This window comes from Nannospalax galili, unplaced genomic scaffold (genome assembly GCF_000622305.1).
Source record: "Nannospalax galili isolate Female #2095 unplaced genomic scaffold, S.galili_v1.0 scaffold278, whole genome shotgun sequence".
NCBI lineage: Eukaryota > Metazoa > Chordata > Mammalia > Rodentia > Spalacidae > Nannospalax > Nannospalax galili.
The window spans coordinates 976,527-991,317 of NW_008347536.1; positions in this window are offsets into that span (position 1 = coordinate 976,527).

Here is a 14,791-nt window from a genome sequence, read left to right on the forward strand (position 1 = left end):
TATCCAGTGACTCAGAAGGCAGCTACCTTTGAGTGGGACCTGGAAGAGAAAAGGGCCCTTCAACAGGTCCAGGCTGCTGTACAAGCTGCTCTGCCCCTTGGGCCATATGATCCAGCAGACCCAATGGTGCTTGAGGTATCAGTGGCAGATAAAGATGCTGTTTGGAGTCTCTGGCAGGCCCCCATAGGGGAATCACAGCAGAGGCCATTGGGATTTTGGAGTAAGGCTTTGCCTTCATCTGTGGACAACTATTCTCCCTTTGAGAGATAGCTCTTAGCCTGCTATTGGGCCTTAGTGGAAACTGAACGTTTGACAATGGGCCACCAAGTCACCATGAGACTGGAGCTGTCCATCATGAGCTGGGTGTTATCTGACACCCCAAGTCATAAAGCAGGCTGTGCACAGCATCAATCCATTATCAAATAGAAGTGGTATATACGTGATTGGGCTTGAGCAGGCCCAGAGGGCACAAGCAAGTTACATGAAGAAGTTGCCCAAATGCCTATGGTTCCTACTCCTGTTACAATGCCTCCTGTTCTCAAGCACGCACCTATGGCTTCATGGGGTGTGGCCTATGCTTGGTTGACTGAGGAAGAGAAGACTAGGGCTTGGTTTACAGATGGTTCTGCACACTATGCAGGCACTACTTAGAAGTGGACAGCTGTTGCATTACAGCCAATTTCTGGAACAACCCTGAAGGACACTGGGGAAGGAAAGTCTTCACAGTGGGCAGAACTTCGGGCAGTGCACATGGTCGTGCATTTTGCTTGGAAGGAGAAATGGCCAGAAGAGCGATTATCTACTGATTCATGGTTTGGCTGGATGGTCAGGGACTTGGAAGGAGCATGATTGGAAAGTTGTTGAGAAAGACATTTGGGGAAGAAGTATGTGGATAGATCTCTCCAAATGGGCAAAGGATGTGAACATACTTGTGTCTCATGTAAGTGCCCATCAAAAAGTAGCTTCAGCAGATGAGTTCAATAATCAAGTAGATCAGATGACCTGCTCTGTGGATTGTCAGCTTCTTTCTTCAGCTATCCCTGTCATTGTTCAATGGGCCCATGAACAAAGTGGCCATGGGGCAGAGATGGAGGTTATGAATGGGCTTGACAGCATGGACTCCCACTCACAAAAGCTGACCTGGCTACAGGTGCTTCTGAGTGCCAGATCTACCAACAGCAGAGACCAACACTGAGCCTGCAATATGGCACTGTTCCCCATGGTGACCAGCCTGCAACCTGGTGGCAGGTTGACTACATTGGACCACTTCCATCTTGGATGGGACAGCATTTTGTCCTTAAGGAATAGACACTTATTCTGGTTATGGATCTCCCTTTCCTGCACACTATGCTTCTGCCAAAACTACCGTCCAGGGACTTACAGAATGCCTTATCCACCATCATGGTATTCCGCACGGTATTGCTTCTGACCAGGAAACTCACTTCACAGCCAAAGAAGTGTGAAAGAGGTCCATGGTCATGGAATCCACTGGTCCTACCATGTTCCCTACCATCCTGAAGCAGCTGGCTTGATAAAACGATGGAATAGTCTCTTAAAGACACAGTTACAGCGCCAATTAGGTGGCAATAGCCTGGAGGGCTGGTGCAGGGTCCTCCGGAAGACAGTGTATGCTTTGAACCAGCATCCAATATATGGTACAGTTTCTCCTATAGCCAGGATTCACAGGTCCAGGAATCAAGGGCTGGAAGTGGGAATGATTCCATTCACTATCACCCCTGGTGACCCGCTAGGAAAATTTTTGCTTCCTGTGCCCTTGACTTTGCACTCTACTGGCTTGGATATTTTGGTTCCAGAGGAGGGAGTGCTCCTGCCGGGAGAGACAACAAACATGCCATTTAACTGGAAGCTATACTTCCCCCTGGACACTTTGGGCTTCTGATGCCCTTAAGTCAGCAGGCTAAGAAAGGAATAACAGTATTAGGAGGAGTGATTGACCCAGACTACCAGAGGGAAATTGGAGTTGTTTGCCACAATGGAGGTAATGAAGATTATATCTAGAGGGCAGGAGATTCCTTAGGGCGACTTTTGATGTTACCATGTCCTGTGATTAAGGTCAATGGGAAACTGCAACGACCCAATCCAGACAGGACAACAAATGGCCCAGACCCTTCAGGGATGAAAGTATGGGTCACTCCTCCAGGGAAAGAGCCAAGATCTGGAGACATGCTTGCTGATGGTGGAGGAAATACAGAATGGGTAGTAGAGGAAGGTAGTTACGAATACCAATTTAGGCCACATGACCAGTTGCAGAAACGTGGATTGTAATTGACATGACTATTTTTGTCCTATTTGATTAAGAATAGGCTTGTGCATGTATACATGTATGTTAAGTAGATACTTGAGTTATTCTTTTTTGAATGTGTAATTGAGATGTGTTAAGTGGTGTAGTGTTGAGTTTAGGGTTAGGGTTATTGTTAGGGATTTGTTTAGGGTTAGGGTGAGGGTTAGAATTAGGGTTAGTGTTAGGGTTAAAGCCTCCTGCTTCAGCCTGCTAAGTGCCGAAAGTATAAGTATATTGGTGCCACAACAATATGGGGTAAGTTTTAAAAAGAACACCACAGAGGTGATGTTCCATTCCCATCACACCTTATCGAGGGGAAAGACCTGTGACAAGCCCACCACCAATGAATGGTGAGAGTTAGTGTTAGGGTTAGGGGTTAGGGGTTAGTGGTTATTATTTGGGGTTAGGGTTAGGGTCAGGGGTTAGGGGTTAGGGGTTAGGGTTTGTGTTTAGGGGTTAGGGGTTAAGGTTAGTGTTGGATTAGGGTTAGGGTTAGGGTTAGGTTACAGTTAGGTTGGGTTTAGGGTTAGGAGTTGTTAGGGTTAAGATTGTTAGGGTTGTTAGGGTTGTTAGGGTGGTTAGGGTTAGGGTTAGGGTTAGAGATAAGGGTAGGTTAAGGCCATCCAGCCTGTGGACTGAGGGACTATGGAATCTCGGCCTCTACAGTGTGGTGCAGCCATTGTTGGACTACTGGGACTCTATCCTGTGAGCTAAGTGGATAAATCTCTATACATATATATTCATTCTACTGGTTCTGTTTCTTTGGAGAACCCTGGCTAATACACATGATATACTTGGAGTTAAAAAATTACACTATTAACTAATTTAACTTCTGGAAGTGTAATTTTTATTAAACCTTAATGAAACACAATTACATCACATTTATTCTTTCCTGGATTTCATCTTACACAATCTAACTTTACACTTCTTTCTCATAAATCTAGTCCACTTTTTTTTTTTTTTTTTTTTTGGTCTTTTTGAGACAGTGTCTTCCTGTAACCCCAGCTGTCCTGGAACTCACTATGTAGACCAGGCTGACCTTGAACTCACAGAGATCCACCTGCCTCTGCCTCCCAAGTGCTGGGATTAAAGGAGTGTGCCTCCACACCTGGCCCCAATCTAGTCTACTTTTAAGACTCAATTCACATACAATACAGGTGGCTGCTATTTGGATTTTTTCTATTATCATGAACTCCAGGTTAATAGCTAAAACTGTCATTAACAGTACTCTTGAATGCCCCACTATCACCACAAAATCAGAATCAGAATAAATAAAATTAAGTGTCTCTATTTAGTGTGACCATCCATGACTTTATCATAATCAGGTGTAGGTATGATGCACACAATAATATCCAGAATATTTTTGTGAATACATAATCAAATTATAGTTATCAGATAATTAACACTAGCTCCTGTGTAAAACAAACTCAAATCACATTGGACTGAAGCGATGGACGTTTATAATAAGGTCTTGGTACCATCTGTCCAGGGTCAAGTTATTTTCTGGGAGTTTTGAGATAGCGTTGGTTCCAGTGACTCGAGGATGTTGATTTCCAACAGCTCCCTAATCTTACAGTCCTTCACTTTTAGAAGTAATATCAGGAGAAGTTCAGAGAGAGAATCACTGAAGCCTCTTACAATCAGGCCTGCAAGTAGCAAATCTTCCTGTTTTTACTGGTCAAATCCAAGTCACATGACTCAACTTCAAAAGACACTGGTAAATTACCATAGCAGTTTACTAGCCTCTGAAAATGTACAAAAACGAACACTGTGTTCCCCTTGCACTGATTACTATTTTAAGCTGTTTCTTCCCTGTTCTATTTAAAAACTAGATCAGTTATAACTTTGCCAGTCACTCCAAGATAATAAAACACTACTTTAGTTCCAAGAGCAGTCTCAGAATAATAGTTATTTCTATTTTCAGAAGTATTCCTTTTGGAAATTAAAAGTATCATTTGAAACAAGTGTTGTCCTTTTCTGTAGTCCACTCCTGCATTTTACTGGAAGCCAGTCATGGAGCAGAATAGGCTTCTTTTCACTGCATAAGAGCATATAGATAACAGTGTTGGGATGCATCATGCTTAAAGGATGTGATTGTGTTATGGAGCTATTGTTCTGTGAGATGGTTCAATGATCCTCCCCACAAGGTATATTGTGGGTTCCTTGGAAATTTCTCAGTGAGGTACATGGGATTTTCGTAATGTTGCAATATGTTGGCAATGTTTTCCTTTTGGCTGTCTACTCATAGTCACCACTCTTTTCTTTATGAATGGGATAAACCTGTTTATAGGCTGACTCTTGAAAAGTGTCTCTTTGAAAACTAGCCATAGACTGGCTCTTCGCTATACAATCTATGTTGGGTCTTTGACAAACAATACATGTTCTCCATCAGCAGTGGAAACTAAGCTGACTTTTAATTTAGACACCACTCTTCACTTTGGCACTAGTGATGCAGAGGTGAAACACAGTCCACCAACCACCCCACAGAGGGTTCTTAGTCTCATTCATAAAATATTTTTTAAGATTTGTTTTGATTGAATTTTTTGTGTGTTTCATACAGAACTTATCAAACAATCTTAATCATCTTTATACCCCTGTCCCCACTGGCACCCTCCCATAGCCCCCCGACTGGAGCCCATACACTCTGTCATCCCTGTTAAGGGCCACTGTGTCATCAGTGTCCCCAGTTGTTCCCCAGTGCAAGTCCATCCACTGAGGTCTACACAGCCTATCTAGATTCCCTTGTTTTAGGACTATCAGCTTGTCTTCATCTAGCAGTAATCACTTGCCAATATGTTTTCAGATAAAGTTGGGGTCTGCTGTTCATTTTCCAAGTTCTATGCTGTGTTTTTGTCTGCCTGAGTTTACATGGAACTTGTGTATGCTGACACCATTGCCCTAGAATCATATGAACAGGTTCCCAGGAGCTTGTAGGACTCTGTCATGCACCTCCTCCCTGGCTCTTAGAGTCTTTCTGCCTCCTCTTCCAAGATGGTCCCTGAGCCTTCGGTGGGTGAAGTTTAGTAAAGGAGTCCTGTCCAAGGACCATCATTCAGCAGACTCTTGATCACTACACTTTGGCCATTTGTAATGTTTTGTGTTCCTGGACCTCCACTGAATGAGGGAACTTCATTAATGAGAAATGAGGGATTCATTAGTGTCTTCTTCTTTACCCCTGCTCTACGGTCCACGAGCCTTAGGTGTATGCTCATCTACCGCTGGTAGGATTGCAAACTTGTGCAACCCCTATGGAAAGCAGTGTGGAGAACACTTTAAAAAATTAAAAATGAACCTAACATTTGACCCAGTTATACCACTCCTTGGCATATACCCAAAGGACTCATTTTATTGCAGAGATACTTGGTTTTTTAAAATAATTTATTATTTTTATTTTATGTGTATGAGTGTATTGCCTGCATGTATATGAGTGCACCCATGTTGTGCAATTCCGCGGGGATCAGAAGAGGGCTTCGGATTCCCCTGGAACTGGAGTTAAGGATGGTTCATAGCCAACATGTGGGTGCTTGGAATCAAACCCAGGTCCTCTGCAAGAGCAGTCAATGCTCTTAACTGCTGAGCCATTTCTCCAGTACCTGCAGAGATACTTGTATACCCATTTTTGTTGCTGTTCTTTTCACAGTAGCTAAGAGTTGGAAGCAAACTCAGTATCCCTCAACTGATGAGTGGATAATGAAAATGTGTTACATTTACACAATGGAATTCTACTCAGCAGTAAAGAAAGATGAACTCATGAAATTTACAGGTAAATGGATGGAACTAGAAACTCTTATACTAAGTGAAGTAACACAAATTCAGAAAAACAAACGATGTATGTTCTACCTCATATGTGGATCCTAGCACCAAATCCTTATAAGTAAGTATGTATTAAGACATAAGTACAGGAATCAGAATAATGAAAAGGAAGCAGGAAGGTAAATGGAAAGAAAGAACCTGAGAGAGAACAGAAACAGGTGCTACTAAGGGAGAAATGGATAAAAATGGGGTTATTTGAATGGAGTGGGGTTATACAAGGAACCTTGGGGATAAAAGGAAAGAAGGAGCTCAAGAGAGGTGGAACCATAGGAGACAGGTATTATCAAGGGAGAAATGGGGAACATGGGGGCACTTTAAATGGGGAAACCATGGTGGAAGGGTTAGACAGACAGAGAGAGAGAGAGAGAGAGAGGTGATAAATAATGCCTAGCCAGTTAAAAAAAAGAGTGAACCATATTAGTCCAACATCCTACTGACAAATTACACATACTTTATCTCTACATGAGTCCATGTGTATACCTAAAGGTTACATAACAAGAAACAGTGCCAGATACAAGATACCTTCCTCTGAGTTATTGGCCAGGGTGGTCCAAGAGACTCCACAAATTACACAGGCTATTGCCACAGCCCTTGATGGCCTCCCAGAACTTGAAGATAAGACCCTACTGCCAAAGACAGAACAAACTTTGGACACAGGATTTGGAGCAATAGAGCTGCAGTTGACCTGCAACCACTTCCACTGAAGGCTGGTGCTCATAGCTTTGGAGAGTGCAATCAAAGCCCCAAAGAAAAACATCAATGGATGATCCAACACAAGCTTCAAGGCTGAATAACCACATCAGTGGCCAGCACAGCATATGTCATTGGTGCAGTAGTGGCACTTTTATCTTGGGAACAATCAACAACTTACCTAATTGAACTAAAAGCCCACTCAATGGGAGGAAACTCAAGTGTACTATAAACATAACCAAATACAAATGGCTGGAGTAATCGTGTATCTTAGAGGAAACTCCAAGACTGTCACATCACTAGACTAATGTTATTTCTTACTATGTGCAAAATACTTATCCTTATATTTACAGACAAATACCCCAGTCACCACTCATCAAAGAAATTTGTTTTGCTCCAGTCTGGGACTATTACCAAGCACAACTGGTCACACGCTGACATTTTCTATGAAATGCCCATTCATAAAATAAGTTATGGATGAACTCAGATGGAAGCTTTAGGACAATTTTATTAGAATTTAAGGAAAAATCCTACAGACAGGCAAATCATAAATCTCAGCAGCTGCCTTGGGGAAAAGAATGGAGGGGAGATGGAAACCAGCCATGAAGCCATGTGGACTTAGAGCCTGCATAGAGGTCAGACACAAGGTGGACTAGCTGTCACATGGATGGGAGGGGAGCTTCAGAGAGTAAGCAATAAACAAAAAATAATGGGGAAACCTAAAACGTTGGGGGAAGAATGGTTAGAAAAGGGATATATTAAAAAGGAGAATTAAGAAAAGCAAACAAGGCATGGGAAAAGCCACACGTCCGTGACCCCAATCCATAAGAATTGCTCTAAGAGGCCAGGATTCCTCACAGGGAAAGTTCAGCACCTTAAACACACTAGGCATTATGCACATCTCTTTGGCATGACTTTGGTGAACCTGCCCTCCTAGAGACAGGTGACCAGGTGATCTGGCAAAGCTGGAAACTTGGGTCTTCATGCAGGCCAGAGAATTTTTTTATACTCTTGACCAATTTTAAGGGGTATTTTGCTACTATTACACTAAGAATGTCTGTGCAGCATTTTTGGTGTGCTTATGAGATTATTTTGAGTGTAGGAAAAGTAATCAATCATTTATACCTCTGATAAAAGGAATATTGAGAGCACTTGCTGAACAGAAATAAAAACCACACATCTGGGGCTGGAGAGATGGCTCACTTGTTAAGAGCATTGGCTGTTCTTGCAGAGGACCCAGATTCAATTCCCATCACCCAAATGACAGCAACCATCTTGACCCCAGTTCCAGGAGATTCAATACCCTCTTCTGTCCTCTGCAGATAGTGCATGACACAGGTGCGCTTACAGACCTGAAGGTGTAACACGCATGCACATAAAATAAAAATAAAAACATCAAAAATAAAAAAAAAGTTATACTTCTCTGTGCCTTTCACAGGATGGCCACACACAGACATGCTGCATATTTAGCATAATATGAAAGCTTGCTGGCTGTTTAGCAATGTGAAAGTACCTACCATTCTGTTAATATGAGAGGAGACTGTATAAGTTGGGAGTGGGTGGGTGCTTATCTCAACCTGCAGCAAAGAAAATAGACACCAAAACAGGATGGTCACCAAAGAGTCATCTCAAAATAAAAGGACAAATTCACCAAGAACATGAATCTATGTTAAATGCTGGTATTTAGATTAAGAACTTGCCAGGCCTTTGTCTCTTAGGAGTGGAAAAAAGTGATACTCCTCAACCTTAGACCTCATACACTTCATAACTTGGTAAACATCTCCTGGAGGACATTGGCTGTGTCTTCCTTCTCACCTCCTATCACTGGCCTCACTTAATAGTCTAACCATCTGAGACCAAGAAAATGCTAATTTTCTCTCACAGAATCATTTACATAACCTTCAGCTTTGAGCATACTCAGGTTCTTGAGTTTCCAGTTTGCTTTTTAGCAGTAACACAAAGTTGTCAAAATTACTCAGATGTCTCTTCCCCTAGCAGAGGTTCTAGATCTGGGTTAACTCAGATGTCAGCCTGGTCTCAGAAAGGACAAATGCTTCTTTTCATGAGGAAAAGTGATTGAGACCATCAGCTGCATTAGTTACTTTCCTCATTTCTATGAGAAAACACCCAACAAAAATAACACAGGGAGTGAAGGATTTATTTGAGCTCACAATTTGAGGGAACAGTCTGTCATGGTAGGGAAAGGCGTGGTGGCAATCGGCCACAGTGTACTCACAGTCAGGAAGCAGAGAGCTATACAAATGCTGGTGTTCAGCTAAACTCCACTTTAAATATATATATATATGTAATTTATTATTTTTATTTTATGAGTGTATCGCTTGCCATGTGTGTAAGTGCGCCTGTGTCATGCAATGCCCACAGAGGTCAGAAGGGGGCATCAGATCTCCTGGAACTGGAGTCACAGGTGATTGTAAGCCACCATGTGGGAGCTGGGAATCTAACCTGGGTTCTCTACATGAGCAGCCAGTGCTCTTAACCTCTGAGCTATCTCTCTCTAGCCCAGGACCTCAGCCCATGGAATGGTACTGCCCACATTTAGGGAGGATCTTCCTACTTCAATCAACCTAATCAAGATACTCTCTCAGAGATAGGTCTAAAGTTTTGTCTACTAGGTGATTCTGGATCCTGCCACGTTCACAGCATTAACCATCATAATTTCTTTCTCAGAAATTTGAATCTAGTCCATGAGGTTTCATAGCATCTTAATGCATTTAAAATTAGGATTTATGTAACTGCCTAGACTTAACTTTTCCTCCAAAGGAAGCTTTAGGCATAATCCACTCCACTACCTTCAAAAGTGAAAACGTGTTCTACAATTATCTTTGTTGTTATTACCATTATTATTATTGTTAGAAAGTTCTTCCTGTGAAGCCTAGTTTGTCCTCAAACTCATGATCGTCCTACTTTAGCCCAAGAAATGCTAGAATTTATAGAGTATCCCCATGCCCAGCTCCTCTATTAATTTTAAAAAGTTAGCATATAAAATAATTGGTGTCATTCTGACATTTTCAAACATATCTATATATAATTGTTTCTTACTCATATCCCCCCCACTCCACCTTTGCAATTCTGCTAAAGAACTTCAAATATTAAGCACACAAGTCCAAATGATCCAATCTGCTAATTTTTCTAAGTTCAGTTTCATGTATTAAACTTTCTCCCCTAATTTTACGAAGGATTTTTGAAATGTGGAAATTTCTTATAAGATCTTATCAGTAAATAGATTTTATCTAAGTGGATTAATTTTATTTAGAATCATTGTGAAACTAAAATGATTTCTTTGAGACTAGTTCTCCAAGATATTTGTAAATAAGAATTAGTATTTTGCAGACTTGTGAAAGAAATATGTATGGAAATGCTTTGGATAAAGGAAAGAATATATGATCAGGAAGAACATTTATTTTTATTATAATACAGAGAGGTAAAGGAATAATATTTAAAGCAATGACTTCTTTTATACTTTTTTTTGTAAAAACTAGAGAAATATAGTGTCAAAAATATAGTTACAAACTCACTCCCATATGCAGAGGTCTTTAAAAGAGAATACCAAAAAGACACCAAAACTGTAATTTTTATAGCATTCAATTTTATTTAGTTCTTTTTATAAATTATCTCATTGAATTTTCACAAATAATTTCAGAGATATCATCTTCCCCATTCTATAAATAATTTGAAAACAAAAAAAGGAAAACAAAACTAGTCACCTGTGGTGGTTTGCATCTATAGTCCGAGTTATTCTGGAGGTTGAAGCAGGTAAGTTAGCCTGCGCACCATAGCGAGCACTAGCCTTCAAGAAGAAAAGTAGGGGACTTCTGGTGCAAAGGCTTGGGACTTTTACAAATACGAAGTAGAAGTCTTGAAGGGCAAGCGTCTAAACCTCTGAAAGTGCAAACCTAAGCTCTAAGCCACACCAAAGACTTTTTTTTTTAACTGGGAAGAAAAAGATGAGATTATAATGAAATTTTCTCTTTGATCTGTGCTGGTACAGTTGCAACATAAAATACATTTCAAAAGTCGGATAGTGTCTTCTGTGGTAATTACATGGCCACTTAACCTCATCTGCCTAGACGTTTAAAAACAATTTTGGAAGTCTCCCTGTGGAGTGATCCTTTCTCTGAACTACTAGGTGTATTTTCAACTTAAAAGTACATTGGTATGTTAGGGAGAAACAGGTCTTAGCAAAAGTCTGTTTCCAGAAGACATGGAGACTGTTTAGAAACAAAGTTAAGGAAATAGACTTGACTGGTAATGTTGGGTGCAGGGAGGGTAGGGGAGCAGGTAAAACTAGATATAAGCCGAAGGACAGTGTGTCTCTGATTAGTCAAGCTTTACGTGACTGTAGACAAATAGCTGAAATGGACAACTTAACAGAAGAGAGTTTCTTTTAGCTCACAGTTGGAGAGATCTCAGTCCTCAGCCCATCCACTCCGGGCCTGTGGTGAGGCACACCATCCTGGTGCTGGGAACCTGAGGCAGAGGCTAACTTCCTGGTAAGCAGGAAGCAAAGAGGAAAGAAGGGACTAGAGACCAAAAATAACCTCAGAAATCATGCCCATCAGCGACCTACTTTCTTCAGCTATGCCTCAACAGCTAAAATTACTACCATCTCCCAGAATAGCACCATCAGCTAGAGATCAAGCCATGAACACATAAGCCTGTAGAGGGCATTTCATATTAAAGTATAAAACTCTGTTTTGGAGCAAACTATTTGGTGATACAAGAATCACAGAGAAGTGGAAAGGCAGCCTCAGTAAGACAGCAAGCATCTCCTGTGGGACTCATGCAGAAGCTGCATGAGCCATGCTCAGTTCTTCAGCCAAGAACTCTTCACATCACTTAAAACCCTTAAATGTGGAAAAATGTAGCAACTTTCCAGCTTCATAGTTCCAGTTATTAAAGTCAAAGAAATATGAAGATCTGCCATGCCACGTGATTAATAAAGTACGGTGTGTCGTACATATTGGTTTTCAAGAAGTCCCACTTTTTCTCTACTAGATGTCTATAAAAAATAAGTCCATCTGTTTCAGTGCAGCTGATTTGAAGCTTTACTGAGTAATTTCAAGGATACCAAATCAAGGACTCAATTATTAAAAAGTTAGTTTAACTGTATTCACACGTAGAATGTTAGAAGATTCATATTACTTATAATGAATTTACTTTAACACTCTAACTTTATTACAGGATATAAGAATAAATATGATCAAAGTACTAATTAGTAAAGTAACCATTTGGAGTATGACATTATTATTTACTTAACGTTACTTCATGTCACATGGAAGAACATCTTTATATCATAATTTCTCTTCATTGGTTTTAGAAAGAAGCTAAGGCTGGTTGATGAAGTTTATATATTAAACTCCAGTTGAAATTTGGTATTTCTTCCCAGTAAACACAGTATACTACTTTTTTAGGTAGTTTATTTTATCATAAAAGACAGATCTACAACCATTTCTTTTTAAAACATGTGATTTTTTTTCCTTAGAGCATGGATTGTTCCTTTTGCCTCAAATGATGTCTCTAGGCAGCATTTACATTGAATCTAGTTCCACTGCAAAGATTTCCTTGACCCTCTTTCCTCATTTTCTATTCTCAGAAATTAATTATTTTACCTTCTTAAGAATTTCAGAATATAGAGAAAATTATATATCCACATATATGCATGTCAATATAACTCTAAAATAAACCAGTTAAGCTTGGGAGATGGCTCAGTGTATAAAGTGCTGGGAAGCATGAGAATTTGAGTTTGATACCCAGAACCTGTGTAAAATTTAGATGCAGTGGTGTGCACCAGTAATCTCTGTGCTGGGGAACCAGACACAGGAGGGTCTCTGGGTCTTGCAGGTCAGCCTGCCTAGCCAAATTGGTATGCTCCAGGTTCAGTGAGAGACCCCATCTCAAAAAATAAGGTGGAGAGTGACTGAGGAAGATGCTCAAGGTTGTCCTCTAGTCTCCACATGCATACAAACATATACACATGTGCACCTGCACACAAGTGCACACACACGAACACATACCCATACAGATAAGTACTTATACTTAGATGAGTTTCATTTTACCACACCATTATAAACTTTATCTGTGTCTCTTTGAGATTACTGCTCTGACTATAGTAATCATTTTCATCTGTACATCCATACTGTTACTATGTTTCTTACAACATGCTCAATAAAGTTTTTTGAAATATGTGTGGTTTGAGGACCAATTTTCCACTTCTTTAATTTTGACCAAGTTTAAACTGTACTTAATACAGTTAATGAGATATAGTGTATGTAAGACAGTGATTTATGAGATATGAAAATTTCTTTAGGGCAGTTAGGACAGAAAAAAGGCATCAACTACATCTGAAGTATCTTATTTCTTACTTTCTTCCTTTTTTCTTCTTGCTCCTAATTGAAATATTTGGGGGATGTATTTTCCATCTTCTGAACCCCCTTCTGCCTGTCTCCTGGGCATCCTTTGTCTTGGTAACTTTCTCATCAGAGCTTTGGAATTTCAGAAACATGGAGCAAGCCCTCTTACTATATGTTTAATTAAGAAAAAATTTCTATGTAAGTGTTTAAGATTTGAAACTTGAGTAAAATGTGGGTGAACTTCTATTAAAATGAAACCATTTTCATGGATCTCTAGTGCCACCTTAATTTTTTTTAAATTATAATGTCACTGAAATATACATGAGAATTAGACCAGGTCAGGCCCTTCTTATGCAGTGTTGAGTGACTGCCAAGATGGGTATCATGTGCATTTGTTAAAAAAAAAAATTAGTAAGTGAGCAAGTGCAAATAAAAAAAATAAGACTAGGTATGACCTGAGCTCTAGCTCTCCCAAAGATCTCCTCAAAACATTCATAAATCTAGGACTTACTACATTAAAATGAAAATAATAAATATGACAGACATCATTGTTTGAAACAATATTAAATATAAGAACATGTTGTACCTGAGGCATAAATATGCATTCCATTGTCTTATGTTCTATTTTTTGCAATCTTAATTTTGTTCTTTTGAGATGCCCTGTCTATTCTCTGGATATTTTCATTATCATTATTTTTTTATTTTAATTTTATTTTAGTTATTATTTTTATTTTGTGTGTATGAGTGTTTTGCCTGCATGTGTGTAAGTGCACCCATGTCATGCAATGCCCATAGAGGTCAGAAGAAGGCGTTAGATCCACTGGAACTGGAGCTAGAGATGCTTGTTAACCACCATGTAGGTACTGGGAATCAAACCCAGATCCTCTGCAAGAGCAATCAGTGCTCTTAACTGCTAAGCTATCCCTCCAGCCCTTCATTATCATTATTATCTTTAATTTTTGTGACTAGCAAAACATTATTTTAGTTTTACTGAGTTAACAGCTATAAGAAAAAAATAGTTCTGCAAAATAAAAATTCCTTCATTTTGTATTTACCACTCTGCATACTGCCAAGGAACTTGTCTACATGGGTAGGCGTGAATGACCTATTGCATATATTTGTTTGCAATCTGAACTGACTTTTCTGGCCCTGGTCAGTCTGAGTTCAGTACACATCTATTAATATGGTACTATGATATTACATAGCACCAAGTGGACCAAAAGCAAACCATGGCATAGAAATCACCAGTATCTTGATTTTCAATAAATGATCAATCAACTCCTGTATTTGATCTCTCTGATTTAAAAGACTTCCCTATTCATGTTGAAAGTGTTTAGGAACTCTCCCTGAGTAGCTCCTTTATCAAGACAACATGTCAGTCTTAAGTCATTATATTAGTAACTTGCTATTGCTGTGCTAAAACAACATGACCAAAAAGGACTTATTGGGGAGGAAAAGTTAATTTTGACTTATAATTCCAGAAGGAGAATCCATAATAGTGAGGGAAGAATGATAACAGACAGCTGGAGCAGGAAGCTAAGAGATCCCATCTTTACCTGCAAACATGAAGAGGAGAGAGAGAGAGAGAGAGAGAGAGAGAGAGAGAGAGAGAGAG